This window comes from Halichoerus grypus, chromosome 4 (genome assembly GCF_964656455.1).
Source record: "Halichoerus grypus chromosome 4, mHalGry1.hap1.1, whole genome shotgun sequence".
Classification (NCBI taxonomy): Eukaryota; Metazoa; Chordata; class Mammalia; order Carnivora; family Phocidae; genus Halichoerus; species Halichoerus grypus.
This window is the reverse complement of record NC_135715.1, coordinates 113007245-113020778: the sequence shown is the minus strand read 5'-3', so window position 1 is coordinate 113020778 and position 13534 is coordinate 113007245.

The window sequence follows — 13534 nt, the reverse complement described above, 5'->3', positions numbered from 1 at the left end:
TCAGATGGTTAAGCGTCTGCCTTCGGCTCAGGTCATTATCCCGGGGTCCTGGGATCAAGTCCCGCATCGGGCTCCCTGCTAGGTGGGGAGCCTGCTTCTCCCTCTTCCTCTGCCTCTGCCTCCTCCTCTCTCTTTCTCTCTCTCTGACTCTCATGAATAATAAAAAAAAAAAAAACATTATAAAAACAGAATCCAATTTTTAGAATTCCATTGTTTAAAAAAAACAACTGAATGCTATGTATATCAATTCATGACCTTAAGATAGTTTTTTTTGTCTAAGCAAGACTTCCTATAAAAATTGCATATGCTCAAATTAATCAGTGTAACTTATGGTTTTTCCATTTACATTTACTCTGAAATTATGGTAATTTCAAAGGATATTAAATTTTATTTGATTTAGTATCTAGACTGAGAAGCCGTATTTCTGTGGTGAGTAGCTAGGCAAACTATAGCAATGTTAATAATGACATGATTTGAAGAACAGGGCAATCCAAAGGTCATCACTTAATTTTAATTTTGCTTAGGTGGTCTTTAGAGAATTTTTTCTCTTGAGGTTTTTTTCACAAGCCTTGCTAAAGTAAGAGATTCCCAGAGATGCAAGGTGCAAGAAGCATGAAAACAATGTTTTAATACCTCTGTGACACTTTGGGTGTGGCTTAAAAAGAAAAAAAATCTGTGAGTTGTATGTTAGAGCAGAGAGCTTTTGCTGGGTCTCTATTGTTTGGGGATGAGGATATAAATGCATTATGGATGACCTTGACACCACATAAAAATGTGGTATACATCACAGATATATGAAAGATGTGACTAAATTTGTGGCATTATTGAATAAAGAGCAGGTTGTAATAGAGCTTTGCTGTGTTTATTCCGGTAAATTTTCTTTATATAACAATGTTAATGATGTTCTGCACCAAGTCAGAGGGTGGAGGTGTCCTTTTGGTAGTTTTAGGTGTTAGCTTTTTAAGGGAATGGAACTTTAGAGTTGAGCAAAAGGAACAGAACATTTGGAAGGTCTTGGGGGAAAGTGACAAAAGAGTGGGTAGTGGGAGGAATAGCAAGACAAGAGGAAAGTAGGGAAGAGGTGAAGCCCTGGATCAGTGGTCTAGAAGGGAATGGAGAGCTCATTTCAGCTGGAAAAACTGATACAAGTAAAGCGATGAGATGGAAATCAAGTCATGTGCATAATCAGAAAGAAGGTGTATTTGAAAAAAAGTCAGAAATCCAAATTAGAGTAAAAATTAGTGAGGTTAGATATTCTGTGAGAGTCATTTGATGGAGGGCTTTGAATTCTAGATTGTAAAATTCAGATTTTTGAATAGGTGATATGGTCACCAGAAGTTGCTATTAGAAGAATCTGTGTAAATAACTATGCAAAAAAAAATAGTAAAATTAATCCAGAGGCAACATTAAGCCCACATTCCTGCATCATAACAATTATTGGGAAGTGAGTGTTACCAGACCACTTGGTGGAGCATGTGCTCCCTAGGTAGCCAGGGTCATATGCATTTAGCCTCTTAGTCATTTACATTAACTGCTTGACACCTCTTGGTATTTGAGTTTGCAAGGCCTGTCCTGTCCTAAAGAGTTGTAAGGAAAAAGAGTAGGATTTGGTTCCTGGAGTCAAGAGTCTCTCATGGTTTGTGTCCCTCTCTGTTTTCTTCCCGGGAAACAAATTGAGGGTTGCAGAAAAGGAGGTGGGGGGGGATGATGGGGTAACTGGGTGATGGGCATTAAGGAAGGCACATGATGTGATGAGCACTGGTGTTATACACAAATAATGAATCATTGAACACGACATTAAAAACTAATGATGTACTATATGTTGGCTAATTGAATTTAAAAAAAAAAAGAGTAGGATTTGGCACTCATGTCAGTTAGTTCTTCAGATGACAAATGATCCTCAAAGGCTTGTCCTCCTGATGGGCGGATAACCAAGTGAGCAAATCATTATGCATCTCTATCAATGGGCCACTAGCACCTAGTAACAGGAAAATGCCAGTTATTCATCTTACTGGTTGTTTTGAATGATACAACAACTGCCATAAAGTTTTCATGTTATTGACTGAACTTGCCATTCATTGTGTTGGCATGCCAGAGAAATAGCCTGAGGCAAAACACCATTCAGATGAGAACATGGACTCACCGGTTAGGAGAGTTTTCTCTAGGACACCAGCCAGCTTTAATGAGCTTTTCAAGAGAGTCATCATAATATAAGCATTGCTCTGTAGTTGGAAGATCTAACTGTATTTCTTCCTGAACACCATCTTTAGAGATTGTGGTTTAATTGGTCTGGGGTAGTCCCAGGTATCAATATTTTTTTTAAGTTCCCTACATGATTAGCCAGGTTTGAGGACTATTGATCTAAGTCATTAACACTCAAATGCTTCTTATTCAGGTGTCTGATGTGAACAAAGGTGGATAGTTGCCTGAACAGGTGACTCTAAGAAGATTCTTGCACCTGAGGTAGGGAAGGGGAGAGGTATCTTGAAGTAGCATAACTAGGTTTAGAAAATAAGAATCTATAAGTACTATGAAGAGAAATCAAGCTTGTAGTTAGGGAAAGCATGAAAATATTTAAAAATTAACTTGGGGCAAAAATGGAAGAAAGAGGAGCAACCTGAGTAGGCAAGAGTGAGGCCAATGAATAGTATGGTGTGAAAAATATGTAGGAGAGATTCTCAGGCCTGAGTTCAGCACTAGACTGTGAGTGCAGTTTCTCTTATCTAGTATTTCCCCTTCATGTTGTGCCGGCAACAAAGTTATAGGCAGGTGGGATGCCACTAGCAATGGCTTGAGCTTTAGAAGGCTAAAAGATCATGTTATTGCAGAGTGTATAGAGCAAGGAATGCATTTAAATATGCTGCAGTTGGAAAAGCATTTTTAAAGATTTTTTTTTTTTTTTTAAGATTTATTTACCCATTTGAAAGAGAGAGTGCAAGTGGGTGGTGGGGAGGGACAAGAGGGAGAGGGAGAATCTTAAGCAGACTCCATGAGGAGTGTGGAGCTGACACAGGCTCGATCCCAGGAGATCCCAGGAGATCCCTGGAGATCCCTGAGATCATGACAGGAGCTGTAACCAAGAGTCAGCCGCTCAACCAACTGTGTCACCCAGGTGCCCCAGAAAAGCATTTTTAAAGCACCTTTATCCCTTCTCCCCTCCCACAGTTCATATAGAATATCAGTAATCAGTAGACCCAATTTCAAGTAGCCTCAAGAATAATCCCTCTCACCCCCCCAGTTCTCATTCTCTCCCTTAAATTTCTTATCCTGAAACAATATTTAAACAACTGTTTTCTCTTATTCCACCTTATGTTTTACTTTTAATTCAATGTTTTAAAAATTTCTAGTACTGCTAAGCCATCCCTTCTCCTTCTGGAGGAGCAGCTGTAGCTTTGGAATCAGTCAGACTGGGTTTAAATCCCAGTTCCATCACTCACTGAATGCAGGAACTTGATCAGATTACTTTGCTTCTCCCAATTTCAGTGTTCTCATCTTTAAAATGGGACTGGATCATCTGTCTCTTGTGGGTCTTATGATGATTGGAGGAAGTATGTCATTCCATACCTATGTATAACAGCTACTCAAAAACACTAACCTTTGCTTTGGCCTGATAGAGAAGATGAATAGAAATGCCTTAATGCTACACGTGGACTTAAATCACAGGAAAGAGCTAACTCTCCTAAAAGATATGCATCAGTAGCAGTCAGTTTTGATTTAAACCTTTCCCCATAAATTTTACCTAGTTCCTGTATCCCTGGGAGTAAGTAGTTGAAGTTGGCATGGGTTGTGAGATGGATTATGCCCAACTTTGTTTCACAATCTTTACACCCACCAGTTGTGAGATGTAGGTAGCATTTACTTAGAGGAATGCAAAACTATTGGAAAATCACAGCCTTGACACCACACGAACATATGCATTATTTCTTACATTAGTTTAAAATGCCAATGCATGGTTTTTTGTTTTTATGTGAGATTTTAAGATAGCTTTAAAATTTTCAAAAGGTATTAAATCAATTTTGTTTCTCAGGCAGCAGATGTAAAAGCTTTTTTTGTTTGTTTGTTTTCCTTCTGATTAATGGAATTGGCTCTGTTTGGCAATGAGTGTCAGAGTTGCTATGTTTTAAACAGTGCATCTATGGTTACTTTAATACATTTCTTTATGTTGAGGATGTCCTTTTCACATTTCAAGGTACTGATGATGGTATCATATTATTTATGTAACCTAGAGTTCAAATAGAGTAGAAACAATTTATTGTTTGTTCATTTGTTCATAAAGCCAACAGACACGTATTAATTTTTTTTTTTTTTTTTGGCCAGGCCTTATGCTTCTAAGTACTGTTAGGTACTGATAGTGGTTTCAAAAGTTTCAAGATACTGTAGTCCAGATACTGCTTTCAAGATCTCTCAGTCCAGCAGACAAACACCAGTAACAAGCAAAACATATTTATATAGAAGCAGCAACATATAGTAAAAAGAGGATGGCTCTGATGTCAGGCAATTCTGTCTTAAATAGTTATATACTCTGCCATGTACTGGCTGTATGTTCTTGGACAAAGAATAAGCCTCAACATTTAATAATACCTCCCTTACAGGATACATATGAGGATGATCAGTAATGGATGCCCAGAGCTTAGAACAGTGGCACACAGAGTAAAAGGAAATCACGAACCTCATACCTATCTTACTAGGCTCTTGGTTTGTCTACCTATTGGAAAGACTAATATCATATTATGTAACACAGCAATGCTGTTGGTTAGGCAAAATAGACAGTATTATGGTTATTCATGTTTTACGATATAGATGCCAGGATTTAGTGTAGTTAAAAAACTGGTCCAAAGCTACATAATTTCTAAATGGCGTTGCCTAGATTCAAACAAAGCCCTTTTTTCAGACTTAAAACCTGAACCCCATCCATTTTTATTCTTCCTACACACTATCCTGCTGGTCAGATCTTTTTCTTTTTATGTTCAGTCAGCCAACATATAGGACATCATTAGTTTCTGATGTAGCATTCAATGATTCATTAGTTGCGTATAACACCCAATGCTCATCATAACACATGCCCTCCTTAATATCTGTCACCTGGTTACCTTAAGAGGTTTTTCTATTAGTGACTCAGATGTGTATGTGTAATTTGGGGGCATATGATAGAAAATATTTCAGGAATATGGAATACCTGTTATCCCAAACACTTTCACAAAGAAAAAAATACATTAAGTAGGGATGAGGGTCCCATACTTGAGAATTAAATATTTATGGCCAATGATAATAATGACTGCCAGATGTCCATTTAGATGAGCTCTGAGGAGTTTCTTCAGAGAATTCATTCTGAAGGTAGAAAGATCCCTGAACTGAACTTGACATGCCAAGAAAGGCTTAGCTATCTGGGATGGACTTCAAGGAATTATTGATATGTAAAAGTGTCTATTAGTTGCATTTGCCTCACTTGAACTAATGCCCCAAGCAGGAGTATAAAACCAAAAACTGGAAGAACAGTTTCAGCAAGAATTTTTCAAACCTGATCGGTGTTGGGGCAGAGGTGGAAGATGGGAAACAGGTAGCAGTGCTTGGGACCCTTCTAACAGTGTGTATCTCAAAAGCAAGAGGCAACTTCCATTTCCACCCTTTCATCTCAGGCAGGTTCCACCAAATCAGTAACAGTACCCAGTGAATATGAAAGGAGGCTCTGGTCCCTGTGGGACCAAGCCAGAAGCTCTGAAACCAGACAGAGCAGAAACAATGCTCAGCATAAACATTATTGCCGTAAGCATGTGTCGAGCAACTCTTGTGTATTCCCAGGAATATTTGATGGGAAAACTTTGAAGTAAGGGGTTCAACTTGTAGAGAGAAGAATCAGCAAATTTAGATGTTATAGAAAATGTAACTCCATCTGAACTCCCAGGTTATGTTCTCTGGGAATATTTGAGTTATGTATATGATAGACATTGTTCTAAAGAAAATATTCCATATATTGCAACCACTTCAGTATGTGGGCATATTGCACACGCTGTAATGTGTTTTTTGATCTGGTTGTAATAGATTATATGCAGTGAATTATCTTGGACTGTAACTAAGCTACCTTGTTCTTAATACTAGCTCATTGTTTCTTCCACATGTAAATCCTCCACCTATAGGGCCTCCTTGCACCTCAGTGGCCACCAGTCCAAATCTTACCATTCTTCAAAGCTCAGTATCAAGTGCATCCTTTGTCATGAAATTTTTATAATTACCCAATCTGATGAAGACAGCACAGGAGAGTGGGAAAGAAAAGCCATATTGGAGTTCTGAGGTCAGAATAGGATTTGAATTTTGCTCACTGACTAGAAGTCAATTGACCTCTCCAGCCTTTGCTTTCCTTGGTGTAAAGTGAAATGTGCGGATCATCCTTCTTCACAGTGTTCTTGAGAAAGTCAAATGAGATGGTTTTAAAGAAAATGTTTTCAGTTTGAAAATTATAACATTATGGCAGCTTAGTAGCTAATGGAGAGAATATAGGATTTTTATGTCAAAAAATAGTTATAGGTCTTTAAATACTTACGGCCTTCAATTACTTAACATTTTTGAATCTAAGTTTTTTCATATGTAAAATAAAGAATAGTTCTGTTATAAGGTGGTGGAAGAGTATAAATGAGATAATATATTTAAAACATATGATCCATGGAGATACTCAAGAAATGTTAGTTTTATCCTTTTTTGAAGGAAACTGTCCTTTTATTAAAAAGATTTTGTCTTTTGATACTAATCTCTTTATGCCTTTTATTTGAGCTACTGGTGTACTTTTCTCACCACCTCTATATACCAAGATATTTTGGAAAAGAAATGTATGCTTTGTTCATATTTGCAGCTTTACCATTGTAGAGCTTAATAAAACTTGATAAATATTTAAGTGACTCAATGAAAGAATGCATAAGAAAATTAAGTTCCTTGCTTGAGAGACTTTAAAAGATTAGAGGACCATCAGAGCAGTTTGTTGAGAGCTGGAAGAAGAGATGATATAGTAGCTAAAGGTAAGTGTAGAAGCACTGAAGTGGAAGCCACATGATGACCGTGGGACTCATTTTGCTGCTGGGAGGAGTATGTCAAATACACAGGAAGGCCAAGGGCAAAGAGCAACTTGTGTTTTCTGATCCAAAGGTTTATTGTATTGAGTACACTCATGTGAAAGTCTTTGGGTTTCCTAGGGATTAAAGTGTGTGCTTAACAACAAAACAAAATCTTTAATCTAAATGTCTCTCTTTCCTTACGGGCTACTTCTTTTCAGTATATTTGAAAACAGAGAGACCTACTGTATTTGCATGGCTAATTTGTCCCAGAGGGAGCTCTTCCTCGGCATCTGTGTACTTCTGCACACTGTTCTAGTTGTGGGGTAGACCAGCAGGCTGGTGACTGGGCATAATTCCCTCTGTGGAAGACTGGATCCTAAGAATTGGCCTCAGCAAAGGAACAAATGTAGGGCTGATACCTCTTTTCTATTGACTCTGTCCTTTTATCTTTCATAGTACTTTAATCCAGGTAGCATGTGCTTAGTTTATCAGAGATTACTAAAAGTTGGGATAACCAAAGGAATTCCCACTTAGAAGAGAAAATTGGAAGAAAAAAAAGGAAGAAGAGAAAATTGATATGTGTATGTTAAATACTCCCCCCCCCCCCATATTTCATAGGAAAGGAAACCAAGAAATTCTCAATGGATATACCCAGTTTCTAACCTTGTTCCTTATTCTTCACATTCATACCTCTCTGAAATTCCCTCCTTCAAATCTCTACTATCTAGAGATAGTAAGAGGCTATTTGTTACAACATAACAATTTCAAAACAGGATGGCCTAAAATAACTTTTATTCACAATTTTGTGGGTGAGGAATTTGGAAAGGACTCAACTGGGAGGTTCATCACTTAACCATTTAGGATTCACTTTGAAGTTGGCTTCTTCATTCACATGTCTGGTGCCTCTCTTACTCCTTATTCTCTCTCTTCACATGCATTTCATTTTCCAGGACCTGCCATTTGGCTTCCTTAGGCTTCTGTACAGTATGGCAGTCTCAGGGTACTCAGACACTGATATGACTGTTGCCATATCCTATTGGTCATATAAATCACAGGGCCTTCCCAGAAGCCAAGAGAGGGAAATATAGACCTCATTTCTAGATGAAAGGAGGTTCAAGGAGATGGGGGTCTTTTAAATTCACACATTTACCATTTTATCTTTTGGTAATTTTAAACTAAAGACTACCAAGTAGGTTCCTCCACCTGCACCCCACTCCACCCCTGGCTTTCTGAAAGTATATTTAGCAAAGTTTGAGTGATTCATTCAAGTCAGGTCATGAATTATAAACTTAACTTTTTATTTTTCTGATTGCCCAGTAGGTAAATATTGATATAGACACATGGGCACACTTCTCCAAGGCATATATTGATTCCCTAAAACAGTACAATTTGTAAGGAGGAAGAAATACTTTCCTGACATTTTCTATAATTGACAAGGGTCTTCTCTCAGAATGGAATTATTATTTTATATTTTCATGTGAAACAATCTTTGTTACTTAATCCCATCTTCTCCATTTTACCTGTCTTTATATATTATGTTCTCTCAGTTTGAGAATAAGAAATTAGACTTTTGCTAAACCAAATGTATGTTAATATCCAAGCCACTAGGAACAAAGAAGAAAGAATAAGAAATAGACCAAATAAAAATTCTGGAATTTCTGTAAGAGATTTAATTAGATGAGTATTTAAAGGCTCTTCTGTGTCTGTGTTTGGGGAAGAGCAGGCATAATTTCGTCCTTTTGGTCATATAAAGTTTATTTTTATATTAACACCTTGTATCTGGTACAAGTGAATTAATGCATGTGTTGAAAAATCGAATGACTTTAAAGCTCAGACTTTGGGAATGTCTGGCCCAGTGTTTTTCAGACTTAAAAAAAATCAACCTGATTATTTCTCTCCCTAAATTTATATTTCAACTAAATAAAATTGGCTTCAAATATATAAAGTGTACAAAAGCAGAGCTATTATGGTTTAAATTAAAGAAAGTTGGGGGTTGTGGTACCCATTCCATTCCATCCCTTCACTGTCCCTTTTTCCTTCTCTAAAGTAGTTTCTGAGGAGCTTTCAAGAAAATCTAAAATTCAGAAAAACATATCCCACTCCTCCTCATAATGTGAAAGATCTGAGGTCCAATTTGAGTAAATAATTTGCCCATAGTTAGTTAATAATAAGTGATCATAGCTGACACATATTGAGTGATTGACCCAAAGTAGGCACTCTTCTAAGAACTTGGCATGGCTTAAAGCAACCAACCTCCACATCAATTCCATGATGTAGACACTTACTATCCTCACTATGTAGATGAGGTCAGAAAGCTTACATGATTAGAAGCAAATCTAAGACTGGAACTCAGGTCTCCATAACTCTCAGAGCAATATTCTTGATGCTCTACAATTCTGCCCCTTACAGAAACACCTCAAAACACCTTCACCCTATGATTAGAACTGAATTTTGGCATCAACAAAATCATGTAATTAATCTTTACTACTCTGTTTACGTCAGTGCTTTCCAGGGACCTAAAAAGCCAAAATTGTGACATTCTCATGTGCCTGTAGTATTTAACTGAAGCTCCATGTTGCCACAGGCCTCATGTACCATAGAAGGTGCCTTAAATTTTGTCATCACAGGTAATTTGGGGGTGTGAAAACTTCTGAGACCTGGATGGAACAATGGTGGAGAGGAGTTGGAGAGGCCTATCCAACGTCTATGTGCAGAAGTAGACCTGTAATAACTAGGAAAAATCTTATTTTTTTCTTTATCTTTTATTTCTCTAGGACAGAGACTCTGCCTACAACTGTATCTTGATGTTCCCCATGTGTATTACAGGCCTTGAGTACATATTTGTTGAATTAGCGGACAAATTGGCAGCATTATCTCTTTCTCTAATTAACCAAGTGACCTAATGCCAAACAGCTCTCTCCATTCCTCCCTCCCCAGCCTGTCTTGCTATTAATGGCACAAGGGCCAGCTGCAGAGTGATGGAGACAGCTGTCTGCAAATTACTAGTAAGGGGTAGAGAAGAGGCCCAGGATGTCTGAATGGCCTATCAATTGGATAATCCACTTGTGGTTAATTGAGAACAAGATTCAATTAACACATTTGTACACTGTGCATCTGAAAAATTCCAAGAAATTTAAAATCATGAAGAAATCATACAACTCTGATGCATGGTGCATGAATATGTTCCTAAGTGAGTGAAGTTACTTAATTTGGGTTAATATGAGTGAGTGATTGACTTTCTTACCTAAAGTCAGATGGGTAGCAGGAAGGAGATGGTATTTGAAAGGCTAAGCTGAGTGAAGCCATGAAGTTTATCCAAACTTAATTTAAAACAGAAGGTTCAGATCTTGTGAATTCTGACACATACATATATGGAAAGAAGGAAACACACTTTTTAAATACCACTATTTTAGGTAGCATAAAGTCTTTAGCTCAAACTTTTTAAAACCCAATATAGTCAGATGTACAAATGATGGTTCTATCTCCTGGGATGGCCTATAAAAGTGCATATTTGTTCAACATTTTAAGATCCTCAAATTGAAAGTGCTGTGTAAATACTGGGCCAGATTAGCTCGCCATGTGTCTCCCTATGTGCACAGAGCTTTCACTGACTTCAACGGGTGGAATGTGGTGGGAGAATCTGGCTCATTATTAGTTTTCCTATTTTGATTTGATCAACTGTTGTCAATTACAGACATTGGTAATTACCCACAGAAAAGGAGAGGAGGGAGAAAAAAAACTTGCTATCATAATATTTATCTTATCAGTTATGGTATTTTCCTATATTGAAAAAAATATTGTGAATTGTGTAACACAGCAAGTACTGATTTTACAGTGCCCTTGACTTGAATGTATTTTTATACAGATTTTTAATTTTTCAATCAAAATCCACATGATTATACAGTAATGCTGCTTCACTTATCACTGTGCCCTATTAATTCTCATTTTCACCCCACTATCTGCACAGTTGTGCACAACCCTTAGATTCTGTACCCCCTACCAACATCATAATCCAGGACACTGCTGTCCAAAACACTTTCTGTGATGGTGGAAATGTTTTATATCTGCACTGTCCGGTGCACTAGACAATAGCCACATGTGTCTATTAAGCACTTGAAATGTGGCTAGTGTAATTGGGGAATTTTTAATTTAATTTAATTTAAAATTAAATACACACATAGCTAGTGGTTATCATATTTATTTAGTGTAGTCCAAATGCTTATGACTTAATTACTGTGATAACCTGTTGGCTGCTCTTCTCATAGGCAGGATGTTTGTCTTCAGTCTTTCTTATACAACACCAGATTAATCATCTTTAAATTCTGCTTTCATTAGGACATTCCCTACTTAGAAACTTAGGTTGGTTTCATGCAGTCTATCTATTACAGTAACCCGTATAATAAAGTACACCGTAAATCTGGCTGCTCCTTGAATCACTTGGGGACCCAGCTTAGAGTATATGATTCTTTATGTCCAAGATGAAGTTGATTCTGATACAGCCAATTTGAAGAATTAGTAGTCTACTATTTCTACCTTTATGTGTATCTACTGTTTTCATCTAGATAAAGCCATAAACATGTCTTACCTGGAATCCTGCAATATTCTTGTAACATTTATTCCTCTCTCTCTCTCTTTTTTTTTTTTTTTTTTTTTTTTGCCATTTCTCCCCTCTCCCCCCCACAGTCTATTCTCCAAATAACAGTTGATCTTCCTAAAATTCACAATAGGTTATTCTGACAGTTCAAACCTTCCAAAACCTCTCCATTCTGTAGAATAAAATGAAATTTTTTCCATGCTCATTTTCTACAAGCCTACATGGTATGCTTCCTACCTACTATTTAAACCTCATTATTATTTTTTAAAACACTTTCCTTGTTTGCTATTTGCATTTCCTTATTTGAATGCATCAACTATCTTGTCATCTTAAAGCCTTTGACTTGCTGCTTTCTCTGTTTGTGCCATTCTTCCTGAGATCTCTGAAAGGGCAACCCCTTCTCATCCTTCACCTCTCAGCTCACATATCACCCCAGAAAGACATTCCTTGTCTGCAATATCTACTCCTTCTGTCCCATCTTAGTCATTTTCTATACACATCTTTTTATGTCCACAGGCACTTATTATTATCAGATATTATGTTTGATTAGTTTATATGTCTCTTCCTCATCTCCTACTGCTAGGAAATAGGTTCCCTAAGAGCGAGAATTTTCTCTTGTTTTTAATGCTCATTTTTTTTTTAAATCATAATTACCTTTTTAGTTCACATTGTCCTTAACCTCCTCAAACACAGTGTCTTGTAAAATGGTGTTTTGAGACTAGCAACATCAACCTTATCTGGAAACATATTTGAAATGCAATTCTGTGGCCCCACCCCAGATCTACTGAATCAGAAACTCTGTGGGTGCAACCCTGTAATCTGTACTTTAGCAAGCCCTCCTGGTGATGTTGATGAAGTTGAAGTTTGTGAATGACTGCTCTAACAAACATTTAGTGTCATAAAACTCAGCAATTTTTTATATCATTATCTATTTCTTAAGGAATAAGTTAATTTTCCTTTTTAGAGTAAAGTTATTTGAAGATATACTCTGTGAAATATTTCCTTTATTTCTTTGAGACTAGGACATGTCAGATCCTATTGTATACAACCAAAGCATCGTCAGAAGCATATTTCCTTTGTTAAACTCATCTTGTTCCTCCCCGCCCCCCAACAAAACAATTCTTTTTGGTCCACTTTTTACATGTGCTTGTTATAGTATAAAAGTTCCCAAGAATATTTTTAACTTACATTTTTATTATTTGTTTCTATAGATACTACATTGTGGTCTAAAAATGTGAAATGTATAACTTCTGCTGGTTTACATTTGCTGAGTGTCAGAGCTCAATAAATAATGGAATGATTGCATGTGATTTTAGTCATCTTTGGAACATCTTGAAGGAGTTAGCTAATGTGTGGGACAAGAAAAAGGTAATTATCCTAGTTTCTTCTCTATTGTGCTCCTAATTGGCCACACATAGTGAGGAGAAACTGGAGAAATTATTTAGGTAAATGGCTTTGATCCTAAAAAAATGATGGAAAAATCTGGAAGAGAGACAATACAAAGTACAGTATATTATTATACCTCTTTATACATATTGCTTTCCCTCTTTTAATACTTATTTGGTTTTGGATCAGTTAGGATCTTGCACTGGCATATAACAGAATATCTAATTCAAACCAGCTTAAACCAAAGGAAGAATTTATTGGCTCTTTTATATACAAAACCCAGGAATATCTAGCTTTAGGCACTACTTGATACAATGACTCCAGTGGGGTTAGCTATCAAACTTTCTACATCCCTTGGTTCTGCTTCCCTCTGTGTTAACTTAATTTCTAGACTTTACATAGTGGCAAGATGAGTGCTCTTTGCTTCTGGTCTAATTTTCCCTTAATTTAAGATCAGCAGAGAAGAAATGTTTGCTCTTTCCAAAGTTAAAACAAAAATCCTTGTCCTTAC